General features: G+C 36.0%; 1 protein-coding gene across 3 annotated transcripts in view; it reads right to left on the minus strand.

Moving 5' to 3' along the window:
• ELF1 (E74 like ETS transcription factor 1) overlaps positions 1-17,920 on the minus strand; it is a 128,630-nt gene that overhangs the window by 71,550 nt on the left and 39,160 nt on the right. Inside the window, exon 1 of one of the 3 annotated variants that reach the window (XM_070408985.1) lies at positions 16,782-16,888. The exons of the other annotated variants lie outside the window; for them this stretch is intronic. The gene's annotated coding sequence lies outside the window, so the exon portion shown is untranslated. Of the gene's footprint in view, positions 1-16,781; positions 16,889-17,920 lie in introns of those variants that run through there. 3 annotated transcript variants of the gene reach the window in all.

A 17,920-nucleotide genomic window follows, 5' to 3' on the forward strand; every position in this document is an offset into this window, starting at 1 on the left:
TCTTAAAAATGCTCATCACAAGAAAAAAGTTTTGTAGCTTTGTATGGTGACAGATGGTAACTAGACTTATTGTGATCATCATTTCCAGTGTATACAAATATCAAATCATTAGGTTGTACACCTGAAACTAATATAATGTTATATATCTATTATTCTTCAATAAAAAATAAAATTTAAAATTTTTTATTTTAAATTTTTTTAATAAATGAATTCCACTATTAAGGCATTTTAAGTAAATTTCCAATTAATTACAACTAAAACAGAGGTGCTCATTTTTCATTATGCTAGCTGCCTCCCAAACTAATAATTTTTAAGAAATCACCTCAACTCATCACTTATACCTCATATTCCATAAAACTTGGGAACAATGCAACCACATTCTCCATCCATACTGGTCAATTCTTACCTAAGCTGTAAGCTGTAACAATTATAATTTCACCAGGTTTAGTGCAATTCCTCTCTTAATCAATATCCAAAAATGAATCAATATTTTATTGCACCTAAGCCTATGTTGAGTTTCCTGGGACCTCTCTTTTCTAAACAGAACTTCATATACACCTAATAATCATCTTTAAGCATGGCAACATGCTCCTAAAATAAGTAACATTTCCTAAATGAATAGCTTGGAAAAGAATTTCATTTTTACCTAGTAATTTTCAATGGAAGGATCTAATTCATTCTTTTTAAGAGCGTAAAAGTTATTACTATTACTAGTACCTTCATAGCATATCTTTAGAGTACTTCTTTCTGCTCATATTTATTACCTTAACTGTCCCAAATCTCTAGGAATAAGTGTTCCTGAATCCTGAGGAAAGTAGCCATTTTCCTTACACAGTAGCTTCCTTCCCACTGCCTCTGGTTCCGATAGTCAAATTACCCTACAAGGTGAGAAGTCTCAGAAAGGTTACATTGAACCTGTGTCCAACACCGACTCAACAATCCAATATGCTAACAATGGTGTGCGATTAATGTATTCTATCAAGGGGAGATAAGTACTACATCTTCCTTTCAGTGTATTCCCAAAATTAACAGGTTGTAAATTATCCTCTAACAATACACAAATTTGTCTCTGATCCATAGATCTAAAGATCAAATATAACGTCCAGCTAAGAAAGTTCACGTAAAACATTTTGAATAAAATGATTTACACAACAAATCTTCTGTTTCTAAATACAAATTGTTTCAAACTGCCTCTCAAACTAAAACACATATAACAGTAGTTACAATGAATTATTCTAATTTAAATCTGAAATCTTTATATTATTTTTCTTTATGCTTTAATACATAAGTGTGTGTTATTGCATGGCATATTTTAAACTTTATATAAATAGTATCATACTGTATATATTCTTCCAGCATACTTGAACAAGTTTCTTTAAGATGTAAATTTTTGAATAAATACAAAGGTTATTTTGGAAAGGAAGTCAACATTAAACATTCTCTAGAACTTAGTGATTAGAAAAATATTATTACTAAAGATAAGTCATGATTATTAGGCTTCTAAAAAGAGAAATATCGAAGATGCACAAAGCAGACTTCCAGTCAAGATGGCAAAGTAGATAAACACTGTGCTTACCTTCTCTCACCACAACAAAATTCTAACTAAACTACGGAACAACCATCAATGAGAACCACCTGAAGTCTAGTTAAACAGAACTACTATAACTAAGGTTATACAGAAGAAGCCACGTGGAGACTGGTAGGAGAGGTGGAGACAATGGGAGAGCTTATCCCACACCCACAGGTAGGGGTTAAAAATTGGGAAAAATATCTCAGATGTGGAGGTCCCCCATGAGGAGTAAAGGGTCCCAGCCCCAAACCAGGATGCATAGCCCAGGTTTCCAGTGCATGAAAGAGAAGTCCCCATACTTCTGACTTAAAAACTAGCTGGGATTATGGCTGAGTGAGACAGAGGGCCACTGGAGTCCCAGGCATTCCTCTTAAAGGGCCCTCAACAGATGTACCTCCGAATGGACTCACCTGTTCTGAGCTCCAGCACTGGGGCAGCAGCTGGAAAAGCATCAGGGATATATGAGGAGGAACTGAATTGTCTGGTGTCAGAGCGAGGACTGGAGGAGCAACTTTCTCCCCAAGAGAGGTGCTGGCAGATGCCATTGTTACTTTGTTGAGCCCTTCCACCACCCAGCTGGCTCGGGCAAGTGCCAAATCAGAGTCTCTATCAACCTGGTTTATACCATTAGCCCTACCCTGGTGATTCTCTGAGACCCGGCCCCACCCAACTTGCGGGTCCACACAAGCCACTTCCAGCAACTTCTCCATACAAATGGGCAGCCTTGGCTCCTGTTGTGAACTTTCCTAAAATCTCTTACAGGTTCACAAACCCCAAACAAGTGGTGACTAGCCTGAGCATATCTTGTACCTCCTACCTCACAGCACCAAGCATTAGTGGCAGCCTGCCTCCATTTGCAAATTAGCCTCTCCCAGGCATCTCTTAAAACCAGCACAAGCAACAACCCTTTTCAAATCAGTTATAGATCACATAAAGTGGCCCAGGCTGGGCACAAGTAGCAGCTGACCTTGGCCTATACCCGAGCTGCTCAAGAGGTCTGAGAACCAACATACCTAGTGGCCAGCTTCAGACCACACCAGAGCACCACCCAACCACCTACACAAACAACGCAATCAAAGGTTAGACTTGGCAGGCACCAGAGGTTAGACTTGGCAGGCCCTGCTAAAGCAACTCCTGGTCCATAGAGTCAGATCTGCCCAATAGTTCCTCCATTATAGTCACTCAGCGTAAAGGTCAATCCCTCTCACTAAAGTGCCAACAGCAATCAAAGCTCAACTATAACTAGAGGGCACACACAACCCACAAAAGGGACACACCTGGAGCACCCAGATGAGATGCCAAAGGAGACTGTGCCACTGGGCCCCACAGGACACCCACTACACAAGGTCACTCTACCAAGACCAGGAGACATAGCAGCTCTACCTAATATATAGAAACGAACACAGGGAGACAGCCAAAATGAGAAGATAAAGAAACATGACCCCCACCCCAAAAAAAGAAAGAAACATGACCCAAATGAAACAAAACTCTAAATAAAGAACTAAACAAAATAGAGACAAGCAATCTACCAGGTGCAGAGTTAGAAACACTGGTTATAAGGATGCTCAATAAACTTAGGGGAAGAGTAGATATACTCAATGATTACTTTTACAAAATTATAGAAAGCAAAAATAGAGATAGGAAACATTAAAAAAGAATCAGTCAGAAATGAAGAATACAATAACTGAAATGAAGATTTGATTAGAGGAAATCAATAGATTAGATGAAGCAGAGGACTGAATCAGCAATTTGGAAGATGAGATAGTGGAAACACCCAATTAGAAGAGCCAAATGAAAAAAGAGGATAGTTTAACCGTTTGAGTCCCAAGCAGCGCGATCGTGCTGCTGAGATTTTATGTCGAGAAAACATACGATTCGTTTGAGTCCCAGGGGGTATTGAAAAAACACTGTCGAAGAATCCCAAACAGCGCAACCGCGCTTTCTCTAAATGAGTACGAAAAGACGCAAACAGCGTGATAGCGCTTGTTTTATTTTATGTGGAGAAATACCAAGCAGCGCGATCCGCATGCTTGGGACTCAAACGGTTAAGGAGCCTCTAGGACCACATCAAGCACACCAACACTTACATCATAGGGGTACAAGAAGAAGAAGAGAGAGAGCAAAACATTGAAAGTCTATTTGAAGAAATGATGACTGAAAACTTCCCTAACCTAGTGAAGGAAATAGACCTACAGGTGCAGGAAGTGCAGAGAGTCCCAACAAGATTAACCTAAGGAGGTACACACCAAGGCACATCATAATTAAAATGCTAAAGGTTAAAGACAAAGAGAGAATCTTAAAAGCAGCAAGAGAAAACCAGTTAACTACAAGGGAGCTACCATAAGCCTGTCACTGATTTCTCAACAGAAACTTTGAGGCCAAAGGGATTGGCAAGAAATATTCAAAGTGATGAAAAGCAAGGACCTACAACCAAGACTACTCTACCCAGCAAAGCTATCATTTAGAATTGGAGGACAAAAAAGAGCTTCCCAGACAAGAAAAAACTAAGGGATAAAGGAATTCATCACCATCAAACCAATATTACAAGAAATGTTAAAGGGATCTCTCTAAGAAGGAGAAAAGTAACGACCAAAAATATGAAAAAAATGGCAATAACTATATACCTATAAATAATTACATGTAAATGAATTAAAATGTCCCAATCAAAAGACTTAGGGTGGCTGAATGGATAAAACAAGAGTTGTATACTGGCTTAAAGAGATTCACTTCCGATCTAAAGACACACAGACTGAAAGTAAAGGGACGGAAAAAAAGATATTTCATGCAAATGAAATGAAAAAAAAGAAAGCTGGGGAACCGATACTTATATCAGACAGAATAGACTTTAAAAGAAAGGTATTACAAGAGACAAAGAAGGACCCACCAATTTCACTTTTGGGTATTTATTCTAAGAATTCTAAAATACTAATTCAAAAAGACATATGCATCCATATGTTCATTTCAGCATTATTTACAATAGCCAAGATATGAAAGCAACTTAAGTGTCCATCAATAGGTGAACGGATAATGGAGAGATGGTACATATGTTATACAATGGAATATTAACTCAGACATAAAAAGGAATGAAATCTTGCCTTCTGCAAACAACATGGATTGACCTATAGGATATTATGCTAAGTGAAATAAGTCAGAAAAAGACAAATACTATGTAATTTCACCTATTTGTGGATTCTAAAATAAATGAACAACAAAATGGGGAAAAACTCATAGATAACACAGAACATTTTAATGGTTGTCAGATGGGAGGGAGTTTGGGGGGCACGGGTGAAAAGAGGAAAGGGTTTAAGATGTGCAATTGCCAGTTATAAAAACAGTCACAGGGATGCAAAGTACACATAGGAAATATAATCAATAACATTGTAATAACTATGTATGGTGTCAGATGGATACTAAACTTATCAGGGTGACCATTTTATAAGATATAAAAATGTCTATGTCAACTGTAATTAAAATTGAAAAAAATTTAAATAACATGCACAAAGCACCCTATGTTCAATGATGCCTTTCACAAAAAAATTTTCTTTCTGCAAAAGATAGTTCACTTTAGAGATGCCATATTACTATAAAGCACATAAAAATTATTGAAACCAAGGCCAATTCCTTTTACTGTGATCATTAAACTTCAAAGTTATTGCACAGAAAGCCCATAGACTGGAAGAGACCAGTAACTGCCTTCTTCCGCCTGCTAATTTCCCATTTCTTAATCACAAAGTCACCAACTATATGGAAATACTGAGGCTCAAAATGGCACTTTCACTTTCTTTGAGAAATGTTGCTTTTCTCATTAGATAGGCACCCAAAAGAGAAAAATACTATATAATAGCTTACATGAAACATAAACTTTAATAAAATTATATTCTATCACATGATTCTGCGTAAGTACCATCATTTATTTAACCAATTCCTATTTTTGGACATTTGGATTATTTCCAATGTTGCACTATTATAGTGTAACATTGTAATCCTCTCACAATGTGATCCTCGGACCCACAGAGGCTCCAGAAACTCTTTCAGGGAATTTATGAATTTAAAACTATTTTCATAGTAATATTAAGGTATTATTTGCCTTTTTTTTTTATCATGTTGATATTTCCACTGATGGTGCAGAAGCAAAGGCTTTTGCCTTTGTATGAATTGAAGCTGTGTCATCAAACCACACTAGTCATTGTATTACCACTAGGTGATCACATTTTTAAAAAGGTAGTTTCACTTTTTTTTTGTTAAATCTCAACCATTAAGTACACCTTTTAATATTCTTATAAAATGGAAAGTACAGTATACATAAAGTATTTCTGTCAAATACTAAAACAGAATTGTTGTCTTGAGGGAAAGCACTAATACTGTTACTGTTAATCCCACTTCTAGGAATATATCCCAAGAATTGTGAGCTAAATTAGCTGCTTTTTTCATGGAATACAATTTTTACTTGAAAAACAAAAACAAAAACTACTGATTGAGAATTGCATATTTGGCAGATATTTTCTCAAAAATACAGTGCGCCTATCAATTCAAGGATAACAATTAACAGTATCTCTGACCAATGATAAAATGTAAGCTTTCAACTAAAAAGCAGAATTTTGGAAAACTTGTGTCCACTACTTTGAGCTTGTCAGCTTTCCAATATTTAAAAGATTTCTGATAAGACTGGTGTGATATTTAAAAAATGTGATTTTTTAAAATGTCTAAAAAGTCTAAAATGTCCATGGGTTATATTTCTAAATATAAAAATTCTTTACAAGTATAGGCTATTATTTATTAAACTAGAGGCCTGGTGCACAAATTCATGCACCAGTGGAGTCCCTTGGCCTGGCCCTTGGGATTGGGCCAAAACTGACTCTCCGACATCCCCCAGGGGGTCCCAGATTGTGAGAGGGTGCAGGCCAGGCCAAGGGACCCCACTGGTGCACAATCAGAGCTGGGAAGGGACGCAAGAGGTTGGCCAGCCAGGGAGGGACCACAGGAGGGCTCCAGGGCATGTCTGGCCAGTCTCGCTCAGCCCCAATCGGCCGGACCCTAGCAGCAAGATAACGTACCAGTCGGAGCATCTGCCCCCTGGTGGTCAGTGCACATCATAGTGAGTGGCTGAGCAGCCTTAACATATCATTAGCATATTACGCTTTGATTGGGTGAACAGACGACTGGACACTTAGCATATTAGGCTTTTATTATATAGAATACCCTTTAAGGGATCCTCTCTCAGAAGAATAGAATATTGAAAATTCTCTGGGTTACATTTTTTTCCTTGATAAAATAAAGCTATTAAAAATAAATTCTATTATGCTTTCCTCATCTCAGTCGATCACATAGAGCACTTTGAAGACCACTATCTGTCATTTTTCCCAATATTTATGTACATTAGATATATTTAAAAATAGAAGTGAATTATTACAGTACGTATATGTAATTTATGAGTAAAGTTTCTATATTTTGTTTACTGCTATATTCTTCAGCTTCAATAATAATGTCTAGCAGACAATAAATAATTGCTAGATGAATCAATAAAAATATAAGAAATATAGGAAACCCCCAGACTATATTGACTTACAAGAATTCAACTATAAAATCCTATGACTTGTACTTTCATTTGTTCTTCTTTATCTCTGCCACTAGTTATACATACATTGTGGGAAGTATTTCAAAAAAGAGAGGCAAGAAATGATTATGAAAGCAAAAATCTGGATTAAGATCCATGATTTCACTTCTTATAACAATTTTCACAATTACATTATTAAATTTTGGAAACCTTACATAAAGATTCCACATCCAAGCTCAAATGGCATGGTTCAGTGGTTGAGCATCGACCTATAAACCAAGAGGTCATGGTTTGATTCCTGATCAGGGCACATAGTATTACTATGTGTTGCAGGCTCCATCCCCAGTGTGGGGTGTGCAGGAGACAGCCAATCAATGATTCTCTCACATTATTGATGTTTCTCTCTCTCTCCCCCTTCCTTCCTCTCTGATATCAATAAAAATGTATTTTTTAAAAGATTCCACATCAAATTTATAACAAAAAAAAATTAAAAACCCTTAAAAGTTCAAGAAGGCATGGGAGAACATATTTGCCAATGTTATATCCCATAAGGGCCCAATCTCCAAAATTTACAGGGAGCTCATACAACTTAACAAAAGGAAGATAAACAATCCAATCACAAAATGAGCAAAGGATCTAAACAGACACTTTTTGAAAGAGAAAATACGGAAGGCCAAGAGACATATGAAAACATGCTCAAAGTCACTAATCATCCGAGAGATGCAAATCAAAACAACAATCAGGTACCATCTCACACCTGTCAGAATGGCTATCATCAACAAATCGACAAACGACAAGTACTGCCAAGCATGTGGAGAAAAAGGAACCCTCGTGCACTGCTGGTGGGAATGCAAACTGGTGCAGCCACTGTGGAAAACAATATTGAGTTTCCTCAAAGAATTAAAAATGGAACTCCCATTTGACCCAATAATCCCACTTCTAGGAATATATCCCAATAAACCAGAAACACCAATCAGAAAGGACATATGCACCCCTATGTTCATAGCCGCACAATTTACAATAGCTAAGATTTGGAAACAGCCTAAGTACCCATCAGCAGATGAGTGGATTAAAAAACTGTGGTACATCTACACAATGGAATACTATGCTGCTGTAAAAAAGAAAAAACTCTTACCATTCGCAACAGCATGGTTGGACATGGAGAGCATTATGCTAAGTGAAATAAGCCAGCTAGAGAAAGATAAATATCACATGATCTCACTCATTTGTGGAATATAATGAACAACATAAACTGAAAACAAAATAGATCCAGAGATAGAGAAGCATTGAACAGACCATCAAACTTCAGAGGGGAGGCATGGGAGGGTGTGTTTGTGTGTGGGGGTGGGGGGGGGGGGCGGTAAGAGAGCAACCAAAGGACTTGTGTGCATGCATATAAACATAACCAATGGATACAGACACTAGGGGAGTGAGGGCATATACTGGCAGGTGGGCATGACCAGGGAGAGGTCAATGGGGGGGAAAAGGAGACATATGTAATACTATATGTAATATTTAAACAATAAAGAATTTAAAAGAAAAAATAAACTTTCAGTTAGAATCAGAAATGTTAAGCTATGATTTTAAAAATGCGTCTCACTTTGCTCTCACTATAATGTTTTTAACACAAAAAGATATTTTATACTGTTAACCAATAAAATATTTAGAAACATTTTTTTTTTAATTCAGGAAGAAATTGCTTTGGTTATAGTAAGAATCTTAAGGAAAACAAGATGAAACACTGATTATGTCAATAAATTCGGTTAGATGCATAAGTCTAATTTGGGGAATTAGCTACTTAAAGTTTATCAGTGACAATATATTGTTTCATAAATTTTTTGTTCTAAAATGTGTTTTTAAATATTTGAATGTGGGATGATTCTAAAGACTAAATTATTTCTAGCAAACTATAGCTCCAACTTGTTAATGGATCTCAACTGGACGTTATCCATCAGAAGGATGCCTAAGAGCCATCTTGTTAGTTATATGGGACAGACACACGATTTTACATAACTTAGTTCTGAATCTAATTAATCACATTCACTGAAATAGGCAGTTAACATTTTTTACTGATATAGAGTTTATTTACCATTTTTCAAATCAATTTCATCAAATTAAACATTTCTGTTATTTATTATGTGAAACAATTATTTTATTTCTAAGCAAAATTTATTATGAAATACTTCAACTGACGAGAAAGAGAATACATTCTCATACCCATCACCCAGCTTTACATTAATATTTTACCATATTTTGTCTCAGATTCTTAAGGGGAAAAAAAAGTCATATATAGTTAAAGCCTCCTATGTATCCCTCTACAATCTCATTTTATCCCTCCTATATTCTAAAAATGATATTGCCCCTGTCTGTCCACCTTTACTACATATGTATCAATAAGAATATTATTTTATGTACATTATTTGGACTATATGTATATATTTTATTTTTTAAAATTTTTATTCAAATTATGTTTGAAATAATTGAATCATAGTTAACAAATGACAGACACTCAACTGTTTAGTAGTCAAATACACTGAGTGGCCAAATTATTATGAACACCTGACGTTTGTAGGCAAATTAGCTATAATTTCGTGCTGAAGTTGCTAGAGGGCCAGACCATTATAAATAGGGAAGCAGGTTGTTTACCTTGACAGAAGTAATTTTTTTCTGAAGATATGGGTAAACAACGCGATTTAACAGCCTTTGAACGTGGGAGATTTTATATATATATATATATATATATATATATGCAACTTCATATGAAATGTATCAACTACTCATCTATTTAGGATTCTGAAGGGTTTTACTCCCCTGCCCAGGGTACTAGAACACAGTAAAATGCTGAATGGGTAAAAAGTCAATAGTAGGCATTTTGTTCCTAGGAAAGATAATGAAAAACTCTGAATCATCATAAACTACCTATTTTCTCCATACTCTTTGTAAACTCTTCACATACTTCAATGTGATGACACTGCCCTAGAGAACTCTTGCACATAAGTTGCAGCAACCAAGTGCAAGAATGTTCCCAAACTGGAAACAATCTAATGTCATCAACAAGAGACAATGAATACACTCTGGTGTAGGCAGACAATGGAACATGGCACTGCAATTAAAATTAAAATAAGTCCCACAGAATTGAACGAAAGAAACAAGTTACTACAGAATATATATGGTGTGATTCCACTAACAAAGTTCAAAGGGGTAAAACTATATAATGAATTGTCCCATTATAATACTAAGCATCCACTTAATATTTTGATATAAAAATAAGATGCATATAAACTAACAATTAAGCCAACACCTCATTTTTATAGTTTTACTACAAATTTTTTTAGTTTCACTGTTATAGGACTATTTTCTAAAATACAGAAAATAACCAAATTTCTTTCATTTAGATTTTTTATATTGTACCATACAACTTTGCACAACCACAATGACCACTATATGACAGAGCATCCATCACATAGATAATGAACTTTACATGGCTTTACATCATGTAAGGTCATACTCGTTCCTGCTACCTTGAAGAATTTCTAATATATAGAGTAGAAGACAAGGCAAGGATAGATCCAAGAAAACAAAAATTTTATAAAATAAAAGAAGTTATCTAAGAAGTGGCTGCCTCTAGGCAGCAAGACCGAGAATAGGAAGGGGTAGAGGAGAAAAGCCACTTTCCCTTACAGGCTCTTCTATTAGATTTTAAACAATGTACATATATCACTTCATAAATATACTAGAGGCCCACTGCACGGATTCGTGCACCAGTGGGGTCCCACAGCCTGGCCTGAGGGGATCAAGCCAAAACTGGCTCTCCAACATCCCCCGAGGGGTCCCAGATTGCAAGAGGGCGCAGGCCAGGCCAAGGGACCCCACCAGTGCATGACCGGGAGGGACCATGGGAGGGCTCCAGGGCATGTCTGGCCCATCTCGCTCAGTCCCGATCGGCCAGACCCCAGCAGCTAGCTAACCTACCAGTCAAAGCATCTGCCCCCTGGTGGTCAGTGCGTATCATAGCAACTGGTCAAACGGTCAAATGGTCAGACACTTAGCATATTAGGCTTTTATTATATAGGATATTTACATTTATATTTTATTGATTTCAGGGAGGAAGGGAGAGGGGGAGAAAGTGAGAGAAACATCAATGATGAGAGAGAGTCATCATCAGCTGACTCCTGCACTTCCCACACTGGGGGTCGAGCCCAAAAGCCTGGCATATGCCCTGCCTGGGAATTGAACTGTGACCTCCTGGTTCATAGGGCGACACTCAGCCAGGCAAAAATTTTAATATAAAAATTATTAAATCAATCTTCATACAAACTCCAAGAAGCATTTATATTGTTTATAGCTCCTTTTTTTTATGCTAGCAATTAAACTCAGGCTACAAAATAAAGAGTTAAGAAAGAGATAATACCATACTGCTCAGCAATTAAATGAAAGGGAAATTCTAAACTCCTATAAGGGGAAGAGAATGAAAGTGAAAAGGAAAGTTTAGGGACAGTTTTCTGATTATGAGGATGGCTTTAATTCAGATATTTATAACTGAAAGAAAGGAAATCAAAATGGTTCTACACAAAAATTTGCACAATCAAAGCTCAGCTGTATAGTTTCTCCCTCTCTGACAACAAAGCAAAGAGTGGGATCTCTACACATTTGTAGTATAGATCAACAGTCATATTTACTATAGTACACAGACTACTAAACAAGACACAAAGGTAGAGATGACACAAAATATTTTTCTCTTTAGATTTCCCATACTAATGGGAGAAAAAGATTGCACCAATAGCCCAAAAGTGCTCTAATTATTTGAATTGTCTCAGTGGTATTACTAATTTAACTTCCAAGCAAAAGAGCAAAATACAATTTGCTGGTGGAAATAAAATTGATGAAAAAAAAATTATTTTCAGACTATTCAACTGATGGGACTCTTCTCCCCACTCCTACAGGAGTCTGTGAATACCTATGTCCCATTAGATGGGATGTAATATAAGGCCAATCTACAAATATGCAATCTGTGATATAGTTAAATGTCCAGAGAAACCTAAATAATGTTATCCAAGTATCACATGGGGGAAAATATTACTCCCTCCCTGACTCAAACAATTACAAATAATAATAATGTATTTCCCTGGAGAGAAGGTTTTCAAAGACTGTAAATGCTATCATAAATCAGGAAGGGAATTTTTTCCCCCTAGAACCCCAAAGATAAGGGAACAGAGAGAGACACCATACAACACCAAATAGATTTAAAAAACAACAAACTAACATTGGCAGAGTGATGGTTCACTAAGATGGAGAGCAGGTCAATTACACTGGAAAATAAAAATAACTAGTTTCATTCTATATTGTGGTCAATATGGCAGCCGGTTGGGGAGCAGGAGGGCAAAGGCAGAATTACAGAAGAGGAAAGAAGGAAAGCCACAAAGTTGAAAGACACAGCCAGCATAAAATGGAATAGAGAAAGAGATAACAGGTAGGGAATGGAGGTTAAATAAGTCCTAATATGGGATGACCAACTACTGCAGTCACTTTTCTTACTTACTAGGGGCTATGGGCTTCAAAATATAGGGGTGGGCAAAAGTAGGTCTTCAGTTGTTCGTATGGAAAAATATATAACACAAGAATAAACTCTTATGCAAATTCAAAACTATAAACCAACTTTTGCCCACTCCTGCATTATTGCTTAAAACTTCAAATATTACAATGCTAAATAATGGATTAATCGCTCTTCCTAAACCTGTAAACTCTTTTTCTGAAAGTGTGACCTGTACAACAATCATCTATGGTACTTAAAAATGCAGATTGATAAGCCAAATTCTAGGCCTAATGAATCAGATGTCTTGAGTTGAGGCCAGCTGATTGTTACACCAAACGTTGAAAATTACCACTTTAAAATGTTAATACCAGGTAGGTGTTTTTACTTTGAATGGGTACAATGTGCAGACACCAGACAGAGATTAAGCTGAGCTGAGGGTAGCATGCCTTTTAAAATTTGCCATCCTTAAATTTAGCAGGACCTGCCTGAGAAGCCAATGGTTTAATGCAGCAAAATAACATTTTGCCTATTCATATGTGCTTGTCAAAGGTTGAAAAAGACAGAGAAATAGGAGAAAACATCTCTGATCCCAAGAGCTTATATTCTTTTACAGATACTCTTCTTAACCTCAGTAAATGCTCTTTTCTTCAACACTCATAATTCCTAAAGATCCATATACTTTACTGACTTTTTTTTATTTTTTGTTAGTCCTCACCCAAGAATAGTTTTTCCATTGTTTTTTATTTTATTTTTTAAAATATATTTTTATTGATTTCAGAGAGGCAGGGAGAGATAGAAACATCAGTGATGAGAGAAAATCATTGATCAACTGCATCCTGCACTACACCCAATGGGGACCAAGCCCGCAACCCGGGCATGAGCTCTGACCAGGAATCAAACCAAGACCTCCTGATTCATGGGTCAACACTCAAACACTGAGCCACACGGGCTGGGCTCCATTGCTTTTTAGAGAGAGTGGAAGGGAGGGAGGGAGGAAAGGGTGTAAGAGGGAGACAGAGAAACATCAATGTGAGAGGAACATTTATTGGGTTGTCTTTTGCACACACCCAGACCAGGACCAAAGACAGAACCTGTAACCCAGGTATGTGTATGCCTTGACGGGGAATCGAACCTGAGACCTTTGGGTGGCAGGCCAACACTCTATCCACTGAGCAACACTGGCCAGGGCTTTCCTGGCTATTTTAAGTCTCAACCACCTTTCATCTCTAGGCAGTCTGAATCTGAGTTTAACTTTTCAGTGGTTTGGCTCCATTCTTCACCTATTTTATTTACGAAGGCCTGTTTTCTCAGTAAGTATCTAAGTTTGTTAGGATCATGCTCATGTTTTCTAGCCTTTTTTACCCTGTTTGTTGCTTAAAACAATGATGACCACCTTGTGGAGAATCTAATATTGAATTGGGTTAGGAGTCTTGGAAATTTAGGAGATTCGACAGTTATATGCAAAGTAATCTAAAAAATCCAAATTCTAAACATAAAGGTAAATCAGAAGTAAATTTTAACAACCCCAACAAAACACATTAAAAAGTTAATAAACAAAGATTTTGTATTCCCCAGAAGATTCTAAAAGTGCCTGGTATGTAAGCTCTCAAAGGAGGAGAAAAGATATGATAAATGGAATGAGATTACTAATTATGGGAAAGTTAAATTCCAGTATTGTTAGAGTTTAGAAACCTCTAGATTTTGTAAACTCATATGAAAAGTTTTATGCATAAACACTCCTCCACTTTAATAGAACAAGGCATCAAATTAAACAGTATTTGCCCTCCTAAAATTAAAGCAGAAATAAACCTGTCTTTGTAACTAGAAGTTCAAAGTAAATTCCCAACTTCTTATATTTTCACCTCCCATAGGCCGATCTTAAGTAAGCAATGTCACAAAACAATGCTCCATGAAAAAATTCTAATAGTGAAAAAAAAGTTTGCAGAAATTAAACAAATGTATCATCTCTCTGAAAAAGAAAACTAGCTTGAACACATTTTCAAAATCATTCGTTAATTTATTTGGTTGCTTATCACCAAGCAATTTAATTAAGGCTTTATTTAGTCTTAAGGAACTACAGACCATTTCAAAGAAAGCATCACTTGTTGGAGTGGACTAGCGTGAGCAGCTCTGGGTTAGCACAGCACAACCTTGAGCAAGTCACAGGACCTCTTTGGGCCTGTTTCTTCAGTTATAAAAGTGACGCAGTTGGACGATCTTCAGCCTTTTTTAGTGCTAAAGTTGTGTAAATCGGTAATTCTAAGTTTAATTCTGCTGACTCAGTTTAAACTTATATTCAACCTTATGAAAGGAAATAGTGGGTAGGGGACTACCTAACAAGTTTTAATGGCCTGTCCTTGTGTTCATACTTCCTTTTTCCTCCCTTCTCCTTGAAGCCGCATCTCAGCCTTCTTTACATAATAAGAAACTGAAATAAATGAACAGTATCTATCTTGTCTAAGTTGCACCAGCATCTTAATTTTAAGAAACTAAATTCTTCTACTTTTCTTTAATAAATAAAATCTTAAATATTTGCTTATTTGTGTGCCCCTTGATTTTTCTCTTATGGGTCACTGGCTTTTAAAAATGAAAAAAAAAATTTCTTAAGGCAAAAAAGTTTCATTAGATTTTTCACACAAATCAGACAAGAAGTAAATACAGCCTTGGCTAATATGCAAACAAAGATGACAGCAAATGGCTAAGAATAAAATGTCGGCAGTGCCTTTCTTATAGGACCACAAAATTGATCTGTTAATATCAACAATCCTTTTAAAAGATTACGAAGTAATAATTGACTGCCATTCTATCTTCCCTTTCATCTGACAGGCCTTCAAGCACTTAGAAAGTTCATAACAGCAAACTCCCAAAGAGCTAGCTAAACATAATCACAGTCGAAAATAATAAACTTGGCAAGTTTTATTTCCAAGAACTTTATTCATAATCATTGCATATTCTAACTTTACTTTCAAATTTTAGTTTCACAAATAACTTTAGTAACTAAAATACTACTATATCCAGCTTCTCAGAGTACCTAGAACTTCAAGACATACCAGAATGTACATTTGCCAAAATCTCATAAATTTCAATAATGATAAATACTTCAGGAAAAGACGACAATCTTTTCTTTTATGAAGGATATTAATTTTGTGTATTTTCATATTTACATTTTTTCCATTGAGAAGTATTTATATTTTATCTTTTTTATCACCATTTGTCCCCCATACTGTCCACCTCCACCCACTCCCCTCCTCTCCTCCCCAAACACTGTTATCCCTGTCCATGAGTTCTTTCTCTCTCTCTCTTTTTTTTTCTTATTAAAATACAAACCAAGCAAATGTTAAGAACAGAAGGAAGACCAATACTTTTTAAACAAATTGAAATACTATGTTTTCATAGAAGCTAGTTAGGCTTTTAAGGCTGTTATTCCGAACAAGTTTCCAGTATGAATTTTAATACTTTATTATTTTTTTCTAATAGTAAATGAATCATTCTAGTCTTTGTTCCTTTTTATTTGAGTCACTTTTACTTGTTAACTAAATGGCCATTCATATTACTTAAACTTCTATTTTGTTTTCAAAAGTAAATGTTTTAGTATCATTTCATTAACTTAAGAAGAAGAAAAGAAAAGGATTGAACAGTCAAGGAGCAACATCTACAACAGTTGTCCCAAAAGTTCCCCTTAACTAAATGCCAAAACAAAACCATTGTTCTTAATTTTTTTTTCTTAACACCCATATCACACATAAGTACAGTTTCTTGAATTGTAACTTCTTGCTACCCTCAAAATACAATTAAATTTTTAAAAATTAAAATCTGACCTAGTATGCTTTGTGATCTAAAAAAAAAGAAAAATCTCCTTTATTCTCAAGTCATACGGGGGGGGGGGGGGGGGGGAAATCACACAAAATATAAAGAAAGCTTTACCAAAAACGCTCTATAACTTTCCAGAATTTGAATGCTTGTTTCCCCCTAGTAGTTAAGTGTAATCAGGCATGTGACTGACTGACTACATTTTTTCAGAGTTAAAGAACACACTCAGTCATGTTCTTCGACAGGTAAGAACCACCCTCTGTTTACCAGCTCAGGAAACAGCCAGAAGCAAACACCCAAAAACATAACGTTACCTTCAAATATTCTCATTATCTTTAGATACTGTCCTTTGGGCTTGAAAATAAAAAGCAATCCGGCAAGTTTTATGCTGTTAAAATGGCTCCTGTAGATTGGGGAAGTGGTGTCTGTGCTTCAGCTTATGAGTCATACATGAAACTAAGTGTTTCTAAGGGAGGCACGCCCATGTTGCTGTGGACCCAATTATTCTGCTAGGTCAAACATGCAAATCTACAGGTAAAAACGGGGGAGAGGTATAAAAAAAAAGAGCAAGATAGAGCAAAGGAGCAAGATCTACCTTGATTAAACCATTACTCAGCTCATGCTAATCACCATAATTTAAAATTTACAAAAAAATACAACCAGGATCTACAAGGAGGCAAAGTTAAAAAACATCATGTTATTTTAAAAAAGAAAATCTCAATTTTAAAAGTAATTTTAATATATCAAGTAAAAAAATGATGAACGAAAAAAAAGCATGGGAAGAAACGAAAGGGAGATAGCAAACTCTCTGGCTTTTAATGTAACAATGAACTGGTGAGTCTAACCTGGCTACTCATTAACCCTTATATAAAAGGGGTGTATTACTATGTAATCTGAAAAAGCTAGCAAACTGCAATATCAGATGTAGCTTTATAAGTTCACTAAACAGATAATATCCACTAGAAAATTCAAAGTTCAGTGGAAAAATAAGTGGGACTTAATCTGGTTTATACAAAATAAATAAATAAATAACAAGTGCAGGGTTAGAAAGGAATTGAAGTTCAATATAAGAAAATGATTTTAAACTGCAAACTTGATAAAACCCTATTTTAAATAAATTATCAATGCAATCATAGTTCATAACTCTACTGCTTCCAAGAGATAGTTTTCTTTACCTTTCAAACAAAATTCTCCACAAACAAAAGTGTACCATCTGCCAAGCACCCTGCTGTACCACACACGTCTAGCTTGAGGGTACCAGCAAAAGATGTGGCTAGTGAAGTTTTGCTCTCCAAGCCACCATACAGCTGACAAGGTGCACAAGCTGAAACATTACTACAATTACTTACCCTGTGCCCTGGGTGAACATTTATTAATTTATTCTAAGAACTTAAATTGATCAAAATGGCTTGAAAGCTAATGCTTTCCAAAAGTGCTTTAAATGACAAAGTCC

The sequence above is a fragment of the Myotis yumanensis genome, unplaced genomic scaffold (assembly GCF_028538775.1).
Source record: "Myotis yumanensis isolate MYYU_CA2020_CCGP unplaced genomic scaffold, mMyoYum1.0.hap1 SCAF_3, whole genome shotgun sequence".
In the NCBI taxonomy this organism is placed as follows: Eukaryota; Metazoa; Chordata; class Mammalia; order Chiroptera; family Vespertilionidae; genus Myotis; species Myotis yumanensis.